Below are 15,883 nucleotides of genomic sequence, written 5' to 3'. Positions count from 1 at the left end.
TTAAAGCATGTGAATTTATTGCCCATCAAAAAGTCAAATCAAAGATATTTTAATATGTCGCTAGGTTTACACTCTTTTTAGTCTTGATTGTCTTTAGGAACTATGAAACATACTTCACCTGTAATTTGTGCTGGGGTCCATTTTTCTCCTCAGAATTCATTTTATTAACCAAAGAGAAGACCAAGACAACTGATGGATGATTGGTACGCTATTACATATCTATAGCCTGTGACTCCCAAACAGGTTAATTTATTTTAACCATCAAACTATCACATTGGCCTTCCTCTTATAGATTGGCTAAGTTCATCACTTCACTGGGCCCCCCTTCTGATACCCCTTAGAATCCTTACATGTTCTACATATGTGTCTCAGGGTCACATGTCATCTCCATCAGCCATTTTTGTCCTGAAGTTTACATATATCTGAGTACTTCGGAGTACATGTCATCATTTCACTACTGCTTTCTCACAACTCCTCTGTGATCTTTATAAAAGTGTACTCTAGGGGCCCACGCTATGATGTAGTAAGTTAAGCCTCTGCGATGTTTGACGGAGGGAACAAGAGCTGATCTGAGGCTTTAAGAAGCAAATTAAATTTTCAATGTATGGGCCTGCACTGTGGCATAGCAGATTAAGCCAGTGTCTGTGGTGCCAGCATCCCATATGGGCACTGGTTCGAGTCTTGGCTGCTCCACTTCTGATCCAGCTCTCTACTTATGATTTGGTAAGCAGTGGAATATGCCCAAGTCCTTGGGCCCCTGCATCTACATGGCAGATCTAGAAGACACTCCTGGCTCCTGGATTCAGATCAACTCAGCTCTGACTGTTGTGGTCATTTGGGGAGTGAACTGCAGATGGAGGACCTCTCTCTGTGTCAGTAATTCTGCCTCTCAAATAAATAAATGAATCTTAAAAAAAAAAGAAAGAAAGTTCAGTGTAAAAAGTAGAAAAAAGAGTACCTGCAGTTAATCACAGTCCGAAAGTATTAAATAAAAAAATCCAGAAAATAAACTGCTCATATATTTTAAATTGTGTTCCATTCTAAATAGTATGATGACAATGCTGTCCTGCTATGTCCCACCTGGGACGTGAATCAACTTTGTCCAGGGTACCCATGATGTATATGCTTCCACCTCGTTATTCACTTGGTAGCTGTCAAGGTGATTAGGTCACCTGCTGAGATAAACATAGTGTAAAATAGAACACATAGTGCCTGTGTTCTAGTAGTCTTTATTTTACTTCATAATGACACTAAGACCCAAGAAAAGCAATTCTGGCAATATGGATACACCAAAGATAAGCCATAAAGGCTTCTTTTAAGTAAGAAGGTGAACATTCTTCATGAAGGAAAGGAAGAGAAATCCTATGCTGAGTTTGCTAAGGGTGACAGTAAGAACAAATCTTCTATTCTAAGAAATTCTTTAGAGGAAAATGAAATCTGTATTAGGTTTGCTATCACATCTCAAACTTCAGAAGTTATAATAATAGTGCATAGTAAGTGCTTAGTTATGATGGAAAAGACATTATCTTTGTGTGTGTGTGTGTGTGTGTGTATATATATATGTAGGAAAAAAAACACAATATAGGGTGACTTTGATACTAACCAATATTTCAGATCCTGGGGTCTTGGAACATATTCCCTGTGAACAAGGAAAAGCTCATGTATTTTAAGATAAGATAATGGAATTAATGTGTTTGATGAATGGTTAAGAGAAGTTTGAGTTTTTGTGGATGCCTCTTTGGGGAAAGGAAAAATAAAATTATGAAAAACAAATTGGAAGAGGCCTTTGGGGACCTGCATAAGCAGGAAGCCCTGAAGCTGAAACTTGATTTGCTTCTAAGTATACTTACCTGTGCCTGTTGTGTAGGGGCCTGTCCAAATGAGAATCAGGACATCCTGGTGGGAATGGGGAAAAGTGACACTGGAGAGAACAAAGGAGACACTAAAGACTTTAAGATCCCAGAATGCTAAAACTAAGCTTGACTTCTATAATCACTGACAAGCAGTTGCATGCTTTCCACAGTGGCATGAAATATGGAAACAGGTGTCATTAAAAGATTCATTTAGGGGCCTGCGCTGTGGCACAGCGGGTTAAAGCCCTGGCCTGAAGCGCCAACATCCCATATGGGAGCAGGTTCTAGTCCTGGTTGCTCCTCTTCTGACCAGCTCTCTGCTATGTCCTGGGAAAGCAGTGGATGATGGCCCAAGTCCTTGGGCCCCTGCACCCACATGGGAGACCCTGAAGAAGCTCCTGGCTCTTGGCTTCTGATTGGCGTAGCTCTGGCCATTGCGGCCATCTAGGGAGTAAACCAGCAGATGGAAGACCTCCCTCTCTGTCTCTGCCTCTCTTTGTGACTCTGTCTTTCAAATAAATAAAATAAATCTTAAAAAAAGATTCATTTAAAAAGTGAGCTTACAAAAGAATAGAGGGAGAGGTTGGGGACCCATTGGAAGGATATCTGTGTAATTCATGAGTATTAACACATTTTAGCATCCTTCATGCAATGTACCATATTAGGAGTTGTGTCCCTTATGAATATTTTACTTTTTTCAATGGTGCTAAAATTGACAAAATAGAGCATTGTTACTAAATTACATACAAAGAGGAATATTATTCCTGTTAAAATCATTGATTAAGGGGCTGGCGCTGTGCAGTAATAGGCTTAGCCTCTGACTGCAGCCTAGACAACCCATATGGGCACTGGCTCGTGTCCCAGTTACTCCTCTTCCGATCCAGCTCTCTTCTGTGGCCTGGGAAAGCACTAGAAGATGGCCCAAGTGCTTGGGCCACTGCACCCGCATGGGAGATCTGGAAGAAGCTACTGGCTCCTGTCTTTGGATTGGCCCACCTCAGGTCATTGCAGCTATATGGGCAGTAAACCAGAGGATGGAAAAACCTCTCTCTCTCTTTGTCTCTCTTTCTCTCTGTATCTCTTTGTTTCTCTCTCTCTCTCTTTCCTCTCTCTCTCTGTAACTCTACCTTTCAAATAAATATTCTTTCAAAAAATCATTTGTTTAATGAATATTTGGAAACAATCAATGCATTTGGAAATTTTATAGTTCATAGTCTAATAATTATTAGATAAATGACATACAAGTGTTTTTGAACCAAATAGTTAAGCAGTGAAAACTCGTTCTTCTGTTTGGAATTTGATTAGTACACGTGTGCTGAGAGATTCTGTACTCAAGTCTCCTCACCTTTCCCGCTGGGCTCAGAGCTGCCCTGGACTCTGCCAGAACCTGCTGCTCACATCGAGAGAGCCCTTGTTGTTTTGCCTCTTCCTTGGCAAATAAAGCTGAAATTCAACTTTCTGGTATAGTAGGAAAAGTGTATGTTTTCTTTTTTTCTTGTAATTTTGATTTATTTATTTAATTTATTTGAAGGGCTGAGAGACACTGAAGGACAGAGAGAGACAGACAGAGAAACAGAACCCTACCATCTGCTGGTTTATCCCCCAAATGCCTGTGACAGCTAGGGCTGAGCCAGGACAAAACCAAGTGACAGGAAACCAATCTGTGTCTCCCACGTGGGTGGCAGGAACTGCACTACTTGAATCGTCACTACAGCTTCCCGCTGTCTGCTTTGGCAGGAAGCAGCAGCCTGGAGCAGAATCGGGACTCAAAGCCAGGCAATACAGTATGGGATACTAGTGTTCAAGCAGTGTCTTAACTAGTATGCCCAACGCTAGCCCACTCAAATAGTAGGTTTACTGACATAATTCCAACATATCTTCTTGAACTACATAAAATCAAATGTAAAAATTATATGGATAAAGGAGTACTCTGAAGACTAAAAAAGTCTTGTGGGAGAAGGGGGTCGGTGTGGTGGAAGAGCCAGTTAAACTGCCACCCACAAAACAGGCATCCCATATGGGTCCCAGTTCAAAACCCAACTGCTCTACTTCTGCTTTCCTGGGAAAGCAGCAGAAGATGGCCCAAGTGCTTGGGCCCCTGCACCCAAGTGGGAGACCCAGAAGAAGCTCCAAGCTCCTGGCTTTGGCCTGGCCCTCTGTCTCTCTATGTAACTCTGCCTTTCAAATAAATAAAAAATAAGTCTCAAAAAATAGTTTTATAGGGGCCAGCATTGTGATACAGCATGTTACGCTGCCTTCTGTGACTCCAGCATCCTATATTAGCAGCTCAAGTCCTGGTTGTTCCACACAGGATGTACCTCCCTGTTCATACTCCATGGGACGACACTGGAAGATACCTTAAGAGCTTGGAACCCGCCACACACCTGAGAGCTGGATGGAGTTCCAGGCTCCATCTTCAGCCTGGGCTTTCGTGGCCTAGCCCTAGCCATTGTGACCATTTGAGAAATGAACCAGCAGATGGCAGATAAAAGATCTCACTCTTTCTCTTCCTCTTTCTTACTCTCTCTGTAGCTCTGCTTGTCAAGTAAGTAAAAAAAAAAAAAAAAAGTGTCATAGAGCTATTTTGCTATTTATGCTGTATTAGATAAGAATATTGTGTCTAAACATTTTGGACAGACTTAGAAAAAGATAAATGTTAAATTAAGAAGTAAAAACAGAGGGAGGTATCTTTAAAAATGTATATGCCCTGGACCATCACTGGATTCTAAATCTAATTAAGAAAAATATTGGAAAGATAGAACATTCATTGGTGAAAAGTTATTACTCCTCAGATCACTTTCTAGTTACAATAACACAGTAATGATAGAGACCTAAGCAGGTAACCAGGGACAAAGGGCACAAGTGACTCAAGCTTGATGTACAGAGGGACAAGCCTGGAACAAAATGCCCCCACTATTCAAACAAAAGATAGAGAAACGGAAAACAAAACAGGATGCAGTTACAACTGGACCCATCCAGCTCCAGATACCAACTCCCCAGCAATGAGAAAGTCCTTGGGGGCTGAGATATTTGCAAAACCCTGTACAAACTTCCCCCAGCCCTAAGGGTATAAACTCAGAGGCAACTTCCCTTAACGTTAGATTCCTGCTCAGGCATCCCTCTCTGTGCTGCCAGCAGCTTTCTCTTTAGCTTTTGTTTTCTCTTCTTGCTTAGTACACCCTCATTTCTGCTCACCCTCTCTCTATTGCCTGTACTCCTCATTCTCCCTGGTCACGGGACACAGAAGCTAGAGATTTCTAATGGGCAACTGAGTTGAGGAGGGATATCTAGTGGAATTCCAATATGAATCAGTCAATAAAGAATTGAGTAAGGTAATGAATATATGCCAATTATAGTTTGAACCACTTGCTTATCATTATGGCTGTGTTAATGTATGGTGTGAATGCTTTTGAGTGAGTGTGTAGTAAGGAGGTGCAGAAATGATGAGAGAATCTTTGTGGGTTTTTTTTTTTTTTTGACAGGCAGAGTGGACAGTGAGAGAGAGAGACAGAGAGAAAGGTCTTCCTTTGCCATTGGTTCACCCTCCAATGGCCGCTGTGGCCGGTGCGCTGCAGCCGGCGCACTGTGCTGATCTGATGGCAGGAGCCAGGTGCATCTCCTGGTCTCCCATGCGGGTGCAGGGCCCAAGGACTTGGGCCATCCTCCACTGCACTTCTGGGCCACAGCAGAGAGCTGGCCTGGAAGAGGGACAACCAGGACAGAATCCAGCGCCCCGACTGCTACTAGAACCCGGTGTACCGGCACCGCAAGGCGGAGGATTAGCCTATTGAGCCGTGGCGCCAGCCGAGAGAATCTTTGTAATGGATGCCTTTCGCACAGTGTGTCTTAAAGGAGACATTAGCAGACAAAAGGGAGATGGGTTTAGATGGGTTGGACAAATATTTACTAGCCCGTTCCCCCATTTTACAGCCTCCATTTTAGGGGGTTTCTTCTTGCCTCTGTTTAAAATGTCATTTCTCCTATCTTCATGTTGCTCTGGGGAGCCCTTCAATTTCTTTCTGATCTGACAAAATAAAACTCAAAGACTTCTCTCTTTTAAAAAAAGATTTATTCATTTATTTGAAGAGAGAGAGAGAGAGAAAGAGAGAGAGATTGAGGTCTTCCATCATTGATTCATTCCCCCCAAATGCCTTCAGCAGCCAGGACAGGGCCAGACCAAAGCCAAGAGCCAAGAGCCAGTAACTCCATCCACATGAGTGACAGGGGTCCAAATACTTGAGCCATCATCTGCTGTCTTCCTAGGCATATTGGCAGGAAGCTGAATCAGAAGGGGAAGCACCCAGTTCTCTAACTTGTGTTCCAATATAGGATTTGGGTGTAGCAAGAGGTGGCTTAATCCACTGCATCACAACTCTGATCCACCAAATATTTCATTTTTATGCAGAAAAAATAATAATAAAGTGTTAGAACATACCTTCTTGGATAAGACCTCAAAATCACAGGCAACCAAAAAACAAATACAAAAAACTAGACAAATGGGGTTCTCTCAAATTCCCAAGCTCTGCACAGCAAAGGAAACAATCAATAGAGAGATGTCCACAAGAATGGAAAAAATTGCTTGCAAGCTGCTTATCCCACGAAGGTTAATATCTAGAATATATCAGCAGCATCGCTTCTCGGCCTTTTGGCTAAGATCAAGTGTAGAATATATCAGCAACTCAAAAAACTAAACAATAGAAAAGACAGATATTCAAAGGACTGACCAGAATGAATTCTTCCCAGGCACTAGGAACGAGAAGCTAATAGATTCCTGAGCCTGCCAAGGTGCCTGTTTATTACCAAATGTTATTGGACAACATGTGCACGCTACAGCCTCACAAGAACTGTGGTGACATGAATGTACAATGGGAAAGTGGGGTTTGAGTCCCTAACCTAGTATCTTGTAGCCATGAAAACTTAAAAGAATCACTTTCACTCTTTTAAACCCATTTTTATTATTTTTATCTGGTAATATGTCCAGGCAAAAATGATACATAGGCATAAGTATCAATTAACATGCTATTTCCTGATGTCTGAATTTTAGATGTTTTTTCTCCATAAAACATTTCATTTGTTTCTATAATTTCCTTTATAAATTTATAATGAGTATCAACTACAAAATATACAAGTAAATTTTAAGACTTATTTTATTTACTTGAAAGAGTTACAGAGAGAAGTAGAGACAGAGAGAGACAGAGATAGCGGTCTTCCATCCTGCTGGTTCACTTCCCAAATGGTCATAACTGCTGGAGCTGAGCCCTTCTGTAGCTAAGAGCCAGGAGCTTCTTCCGGGTTTCCCACATGGGTGCAGGGGCCCAAGGACTTGGGCTATCCTCCACTGCTTTCCCAGGTGCATTAACAGAGAGCTAGATTAGAAGAGGAGCAGCTGGGACATGAACAGATGCCCATATGGGATGCCAGCACCACAGCTGGAGCCTTAACCTAATATGCCACAGCACTGGTCTCTTTTTATTATTTTTAAGATTTATGTATTTATTAGAGAAGTAGAGAGAGAGAGAGAGCACTTTGACCCACTAGTTCTCTTCCCAAAAAGCCAGTTGGGGTTGTGCCAGGCTAAAACCAGGAGCCAGGAACTGCATCTTGGTCTGCCGCATGGGTGGTAGGGGCCCAAGTACCTGCAATCACTCCTGTTGACTTCCCAGGGGAAGTTGACTTAAGGGGAACTGGATCATAAGTGGAGCAGCTGAAACTTGAACTATCACTCTGATATGAGATGCTGGCATTGGCTTGACCTGCTGTGCCACAATGCCATTCCCTTTTCAATTCTTACGTTTATTGGTGTTTTGTTTGTTGAATCCTACAAGGTGTTTTTTTTTTTTTTTTTTTTTTTTAATCAGTTAACTACCAAGTTCAAAAAAGTTTGCAACGTGACAGAGCGGTGGGTATTTCTGCTGGATGACCAAGATGAAAGTTATGGAATTCCTGGTGGGTTTGGGGTCTCTGGGACACAGAAGTGCTGTCCTTACTCTGCAAGCCTCTACTGAGCCAAAAGCTCTGGACCACGACCCAACCACATGGCCATGGCATTCCTTACAACACACTACTCTCTGCATTTCAGGGCAAACCACTACTTTAAGAGTTTCTACACGAGAATTAGTGTATCAATAGAAATTGCTGCATGGTGAAAATGTGTCTTTCGTTTTACCTCACAGCATTCCACTTGGGCTAGTGTCATTTCCACCATCTATGGCATGGCTGAGAACATGAGGGGAAGAAATGACCTGAGATCACAGATCACATCCATCAGAAAGTTTGGCACAAGGTCTGGCTTTCCTGCCTCTGGCCTTTGTTATAGCACAAGGTTATCACATGGTGTTCAGTGTTATTTGAAAAGTTGTCTTTGTGCTAGCATATGTCTCCTTCTATTATCTTCTCCAGACCTCGCCTCAAGTGGGGTCACTTGACCCCATCCACTACATCAGGCAAAAGCACAGGGGGCAAGACACTGGTTTTTGTTTCCTGACCACTCTGACTGCTGTAAAACTGCGCTGCTCCTGAGAGCTTATGAGCATCTGCTCTCTGACCCCCACCCCTCCAGGGAGAAGAATCGGGCAAAATTTAGGAAAAATTTCTTCCCATTCTGCTTTCCTTCACGTCTAAGTTCTCCTCTAATGAAATGCGGATATAACAGGAGATATCATTTCAAGCTGATTAAAAAAAAAAAAAAAAAGCCTTGAGTTGCAAAAAAAAAAAAAAAAAAAAAAAAAAAAACCCTACAGCCCAGTTGTTATAAATCATTAACTATTTTTAACCATCATAATCCTAAGGGCTCTAACATTCAGATCCTTGTACTGCTATTATCCAGCTCATTCCTGAGATCAGTGCTATGGAACTTGTCTTGGGACATGAAATGTAGGATTTCTGTAACTGAAATCAAACAGTAATGAGGTCTTCTCTGACGCTTTGTTTAAACTCATTGTCTGTGGCCCTCCTTTAGTGGAGCAAAATCAACAAGTATTTTTGAGCCACAGTGAAGTTCTCAGTGTTTGGGTATGCAATAGAAGCAGGAGATGCTGACTGCCCTGAAGACAATTAAAACCTGGGCTGGAAAAAAAAAAAGTAAGCTGAAATTTAAAAAGAAAGATCAGATAGGGAAATACTCAGTTAAAAGATAGCTAAGCATCTACATGCCTGGAGACAGAAACTTTGAAAGAAATATGGTGGTGATAAGAGATTGGGGACTTGCTGAAGGACCAGGTAGAGTTACTTATTTGTAAAGCTTCTTAGATTGAGATTTTAGTGGTGCTTGGGAGAGGAATATGAGAATGAAGTGGTGCAGTCAAGTTCTCTATTTGAGAATGTGCAGGTAGAGGAGAGTTATTGTACTTTCCCAGTTACCCTAATGTCTGGATTTTCTTTGGAGTTTAACAGACACTCACTTATCTGAGGACAATTTTCCTCAGTTCAAGGACTCTAACCATTCCATCCTTGACAGTAAGATATGAGAAGGAGCACTCTTGGCAAATGCAGATTTTTTTCTCTCCAATTCTCTTTGCTAACGACCTTCTAGTTTGAATGCAGCTCTGACTGAAATTGTTAATGTCTTTGCAATAAGTAACTTTCCCATTTGTCAAACTACTGTTATGAAAGAACACTGATGGGCATGATTATTCCTCTCTCTCGGGAAGAAAAGAAGTAAAAACTACATTCAAAATACCTCTATTTAATTTTTTTTCAAAATACCTTTAGAGGAACTAAACATACTATTCTAGAAACCAGTATTTGAGCATTTAAAAGACATAACACGATCCTATATATGTCCCTCAAAATTTTTATAAGTCCTCAAAAATGTGTTGCTAGCATACTTCAAAAAATTTAGACCACTCTCTTTCAATTGACCAAAGTTTCACTGATGAACTGAAAAGATAAGATCTTATGCTTGTAGTAATAATACAACACTTTGTACTTCTGATAATCCTTTCATCTGAGGAGCTCAAAGCACATTAAAGGAAAAAATAGAAATAGGGGAAATGGAAGTAATAATAGCACAGTTAAAGCAAGCGTAGAAATATTCTTTATAGATCAAGGTCAAGGATTTCCAAAATGCTTCAATAATGTAACTGCATCATTCCTGATCTCATACACAAATGCAGCAGCCCCTGCAGATTTGAAACAGAAAATAGCATAGAAATGGAAACTACAAAATAGTCCCCCTAAAGAAATTCAGTCTTGCTACAGGTCTTCAAGGGAGAGTGTTATAATATCTTTTGAACCCTGCTATAGTATCTCGCTTATTCACTAGTGAAGGTTTGGATGGCACTGTCCAAATAGTAACAAGAAAAAACCCTGCACCAAACTTCTGTGATTTAGCATCACATGCTCCATCAGTACAATCATGTAGAAATACAGACAGAATTCAGGCACACAGAATAGAAGTGATTTTCCAAAGTGCAATATGTGTCCCTGTAAAATTCATAGGTATTATGACTAGAATTTTACATGGTCCATTGCATGGGAAAGACTGTCCAAACTTACTCTTTATGGAAACACTGTATGTATCTATATATAACACTTAAATTTTTATAGCCTCCCAACCCCACCAAATACTTCATGACATCTTTTTGGGACACCTATATTTTTTGAGAACATAGTTTGGGCAAAGTAGTATAGTAGAAATACGATTCCTGCCAACATTGGAAGATCTGGATTTGATGTCATAGATATATGACTATAGATAAAACATTTTGGTTTTCTAAGCCTCAGTTTATTTTCCAATAAAGTGAGGATTTTTGTAGTAGAGAGCATAATCCTTAGTTCTTTCTGGCAATAAAAGTCTGTGATTCTATTTGAAACATTCATTTAGAGCTTAACATCTGTAAATACACCATATGGACCTTATGCTAAATTCATATGAATTTGTAAGAAACTTGAGTTCATAAGAAAAAAAGGCATCAATATAGTGATCCAGACTGCCCTGTCCTCTTTTTAGGTGGAAGTCCCTATCTTTGCAAGAGAGGAGTTCAATTTCCTTTGTTTCTTCATGAACACCTTATAAAATATTATTTCTCAAGTAACAAAATTCTATAAAAGATTGGTGAAGTGCTATCTGTAGATGACAGTCCTACTCACAGAGCGACATGTTCCGTACAAGGACCAACTCTAATGGTTAGCACCCTCTATTTAATTTCTAGGTGGTGCAGTAAAGCTGCAATCTAATTTATCAGTGTGTGGAGGGCACATTGTACTTGTCTCTGTTGGAAAGCTGTTGTGTGATACGGCAATGTTCAAAAGCCTCCAGCTTCTTCCTTGACACTTCTCAGTCATCCAGCTTTGGAGTGTTGTAAAACCAGGAAGAAATGCCACTCAAATATTATTTTGGAGCTCTCAAAATAGAAAGATAGAATAGGAACTTCCAAGAACTTCTCAGGATGTTTTGTTGATCCACTGAGAAAAATATTCCTGTTTCTGCTGTACTCAGATGGCAGGTATTCTATTAAAGGGACTTCTAAGTCAGAATTACCTGGATACATTTGAAATGGAAATCCAGGTTAGTGGATTTAGCAGGATAGATGGAATCAGAATCTCTGAGAGTGAGAGTTAGGGAACTATTTTGAAAAGCTTTCCAGATAGGTTTACCCAATGCACAGTATTGGAACACAAATGAAGTCTTGTAGTCTCCTTGGAAATAGTTATATTCCTATTAAGTTTATGCAGAAGTGTGTAGATTCAGAGTGTCATTTAGGATAACCCCTATTAATTCACAGCCAATTGTGAACACTGTTGCTTGTTTAATTAACAGGCTGCTGTTATGGCTGGTCAGTTATATTTCCTGTTAAATTAAGCATTTTTGGCCATTTGTGTCAATATCATTGGGAGCCATATTTTACTGATCCAGTAGAGAAAATAAGATATCCAATTGTACTAAAGGAAAACTGGCATCGTTATATGCGAGTTCAGACCAAAATAGAGTAACATATGTGTACGAAAGATAACAAAGGGAAAATTAAAATCTCTCTGCCATTGGAAGTTTGAATGTCCTTGAGTAACTCACATGAATCCATTTGAACCTTAGTGTTTTATCATTAATGTGGTAAATAATGAGATAGTGGGGAATAAGAGTAAAATGAGGGTGGAGAATGATCGTAGTTACTACTTCAAAAGGACAGCAAATACTTTTAAGCATCTACAAAATGCCAGACTCATCACTTGGTGCTTTGTACATACCATCTCACCAAGTCCTCACAAGGGCACTAAAAATGTTCATTAACATTCTCACTAATACAAATGAGTAAAGAGATCATCGAGAAGTCTAGAGATGGCAGATTGGATTTACATGTTGACATCTACCACTATGATAGTAAAGGGAGACATAATGGAGGGACTGTGGCAAGAGCTGTTGTTGAGAGTAAGGATACAGCATCGAAAAAACAGTGATAGATGGAAGAGTACATGTGAGTTGAGGATTTCTCATCTGAAACCTACATTTCCTGCCACTGGTATTCCAGCATGCTGGCATCCAGACCCTTACCCTCCTGAAAGAAAAATTGCAAGAATCCTTAGAATTTGACTAGTGGGGCAGTGCTGTGGTGAGGCAGGTAAAGCCATCATCTGCAGTGCTGGCATCCCATAAAGGCACTGGTTTGAGTCCTGGCTGTTCCATTTCTAATCCAGCTGTCTGCTATGGCCTACTACTATCTTCTAAGATAGTCCAAGTCCTTAGTACTCTGCAACCATGCAAGAGACCATGAAGAAGTTCCTGGCCTCTGACTTTGGATCAACCCAGCTCTGATCCTTGAGGCCATATGGGGAGTGAACCAGATGATAGAAGACTTTCTCTCTCTCTCTCTCTCTCTCTCTCTCTCTGCCTCTCTGTAACTATGCCTTTCAAAGAAATAAATAAATCTAAAATAAGAAAAAGAATTTGACTAGTATAAGAAACAAAAATTTTAAAACACCTAAAGAGAATGTTATTAGGGCTGTGTAGCATAACTGCCCAGCCAAAACTTCCTGCAATGAACTCAGTAATGGAGACTCACTACCCTGGATTCAGAGCTTCCAGTTGAGAAAAGCTGTTAATCTCCGGCCCTTGTTGCCATTTAAGGAGTGAATCAGTGGATGGAAGAAATTCTCTCTCTCTCTCTCTCTCTCTCTCTCTTTCTCTCTCTCGGCCTCTGCTTTTCTGTACCTCTGTCTTTCAAAAAAATAAGTAAATATTAAAAAAAAAGAAAAAGAAAAACTGTTAAGTGTTTTTCATCATGAGCAGGCCTTCAGGAGTCAACAGCCAGTTAAGGAGATGCTCAACAATTAAAGCCAAAGACAAAAAAAAAAAATCATAGGAAGAGAAGAAAAATTTTTGGAAGAAATTCAGAGTCTCTAAGAACAGAAAGATCTAAAAAAAAATAGATGAGAAAATATTGAATTTACAAGATGAGAACACAGTGCCATTGCAGCTTAATATTTAGACTATCTCTGGAAATTAATTACAATGGAAATTTAGAAAAAAATAGTTTGTCAGATAAAGCTGAGGATACCTGCCCTGAAATATTCTTAATACAAAGAAAAAGAATATGATGGACATAGGAAAAGAAAGATAATAAATTTAAAGCTTCAGTTAAAAAAAAAAAACGCAAAACAGAGAAAACAGAAAGATCATCACCAAAAACACAATTTACAGCTGAACTCAGGACATGTGTTTATATTGAGCACCAAGCACAATGACTAAAATATGATTTGCACTACAATATTCATGATGAAACTTTAGAATGCTGTGGGGAAAAGAAGATATTCAAAAATCTTCAAGAAACAAGATTTCCTAATAGAGAACAAGAAGTAAGAATGACTTGAGACATCCAAATAATAACAGTGGAATTGTTATGATGGAGAAAAGACTTCCTCAGTTCTGGTAGTAAAATGATGCCATCTTCCTAAGCCCAGCCTGGCTTACTAGAAGTCAGGTGACCAAATGGCCCAATCACAAGTGTCAGCTTCACCCCAACACTAACGGGATTAGCTGCTCCCACTTCCGTACCTCTGCAAAGCTGTGTAAGACCTGCTTTCCCAGTACAGGTTGTTGTTCTCTTGTGCATGGGGAGGCAGCCTGTCGGGTTTCCCCCACTGGACAATAAACTTCTCCCTTACTCTGGTGTTTGGTGTGTTTTGTGGTAGCCTTTCCTTTCAAGTTATTTGTCTCACATAAAAGAATTTCCAAGTGGATAAGACAGAGAAAAGCAAGACATACCTCCTGGTGGAGCAGCCAGTACAGGTGCTCCAAGAGAGGCAAAACTGAAGGGGCTGGTGGTAGTTGGGTTTTTAAGCACAATTTTGGAGAATATAAATACTTGACAATCAGTTACATGGCAAGGACAAAACCCATTAAAACACCTGGTCTGTAATCTTACTTGCCCAGGGGTGGGATGGGTAACTTGTTTTTACAGTAAACTGTGAGTTCAGAAGGATGGAATTGCCACTCCCTTGCTAGCCTCATGGTAAAACTGGAAGCTCCCAAGGAGTGGGGCAGGCACTTTTGATCTTGTTAAAGATAACTTTTGGGGAAAGCAAGCATTTTGTACCCTCATTTTCCATCAGGACCAACCTGACTGCCTACTAACCCATCTGACTCCTTATAGAATCTTAAAGATGATTGAGAAAGAAGAAGAAAGAGGATGACAAGGGATCCAGAGGATATTGGTTGCAACTGAACAGATAAGTGAAGAGAATCCCCCAGTAGTACGAGAAGAGAGATTCTACGATGACAGCTGTTCTCTCCTTTCAGACTGGAGTGACTCAGAAGGCTCCATGAGTAATAACCACAAAAGATGAAATAGATAGAATACTCAATGTATTTTAATGTATTGCAAAGGATTAGGTGATTGGCAGAGCTTCTGGTTTCAAACTAGTGATACTTAATAAGACAATTAAGCAAGCTCTGAACAAGACAGTCACTAACTTCAGGAAAAACAGGAAGTTGTGCAGGAGAGAAGATGAAATGATTCCCCCCAAATGACACTGAAAATGACATACTATATTCCATGACTCAGGAGTGAATACATTCCCACTGCTAAAATAAGCATTGAATGTGAATATAAATAAAATTCTTATGATGATATGATAGAGAAGGAAAACTGAGTGGGAATGAATGCAATGGCCCATGTAAAAGGAGGGGGTTGAGAATGAGGTTTACAGCATCCATAGTTGGAAGTCAGTAATTGATGCCCACAGCTGGAATAACGTGCCCACAGAATGCCTCAGGGAACAGGATACAGGGATTGTGGGTTGAGGAAGATAAACCAATCTTTTTCAAAACAAGCCTTGTGGAAATATTTGACTCTTCAGACTATGTGATATGTTAATTTGATAAGTCAAATTAAACAGAAGTCTCTTTGTGAATACTTCATTTCCACCCTACTATACCATAGTGATTTGGAAATCTAGTGACACAGTTTGATAATTTTATTTATACACAACCACAGAAATGCTATAAAACAATGTAGTGTTGATCTTTACATTAGCATGTTTGCATAGGAAATTCCATGGAAGAGGGTGTGGATTTCTTAATTCTTTTGTTGCAAAATGATGATATAACAGATAAAATACTGCTGTTCTGCCAAGTACTACTACTCTGTTCTTTCTGAAGTAGCGATCAAGAAAAACATAGCTTTCCCAACGAGGGCCCATTTCCAAGCATTGTTGGCAAACCATCTTAAGGTCAGTTTTGATTAAAAGAAGATACTGTACACATAAGTGTACATGAAATGTAGGAACTTGAAGACATGAACTAGGTCTTATTACTAAGTAGAAGAACACACATCTTGTTTTATTTGCTGATACTTTCAAAGCTCTCACTGACATTGGAGAAACTGTCTGATAAGACTACAACTTTGTAATCTGGTTTAAAAAATTCTTTTACACCAATCTTTTAGAGTTTTATATCTTCTCTTCCCACATTCCAGTTTCACAGCAATGATACTTCTAGATAGAAATACAATAGAAAGCTTTATTTCCAAATTTTCAGCCATTAAAATTCGTATCATTCTATAGCCTAGCTATTACATATTCTAGGACTATAGTCT

General features: G+C 39.9%; 1 long non-coding RNA gene across 1 annotated transcript in view; it reads left to right on the top strand.

Annotated features, from left to right (window-relative positions):
• Window positions 1–1,264: 1,264 nt before the first annotated feature.
• The window catches only part of LOC103350138 (uncharacterized), a 32,453-nt gene continuing 17,834 nt past the window's right edge, over window positions 1,265–15,883 (top strand). The window contains exon 1 of the long non-coding RNA XR_007923571.2: window positions 1,265–1,388. This is a non-coding gene — a long non-coding RNA (uncharacterized lncRNA). The remainder of the gene's footprint in view (window positions 1,389–15,883) is intronic.

Source organism: Oryctolagus cuniculus, chromosome 7 (genome assembly GCF_964237555.1).
Source record: "Oryctolagus cuniculus chromosome 7, mOryCun1.1, whole genome shotgun sequence".
NCBI classification, from domain to species: domain Eukaryota; kingdom Metazoa; phylum Chordata; class Mammalia; order Lagomorpha; family Leporidae; genus Oryctolagus; species Oryctolagus cuniculus.
Note: the sequence above shows the minus strand (reverse complement) of the source record. Positions and strands in the feature narration are given on the sequence as shown.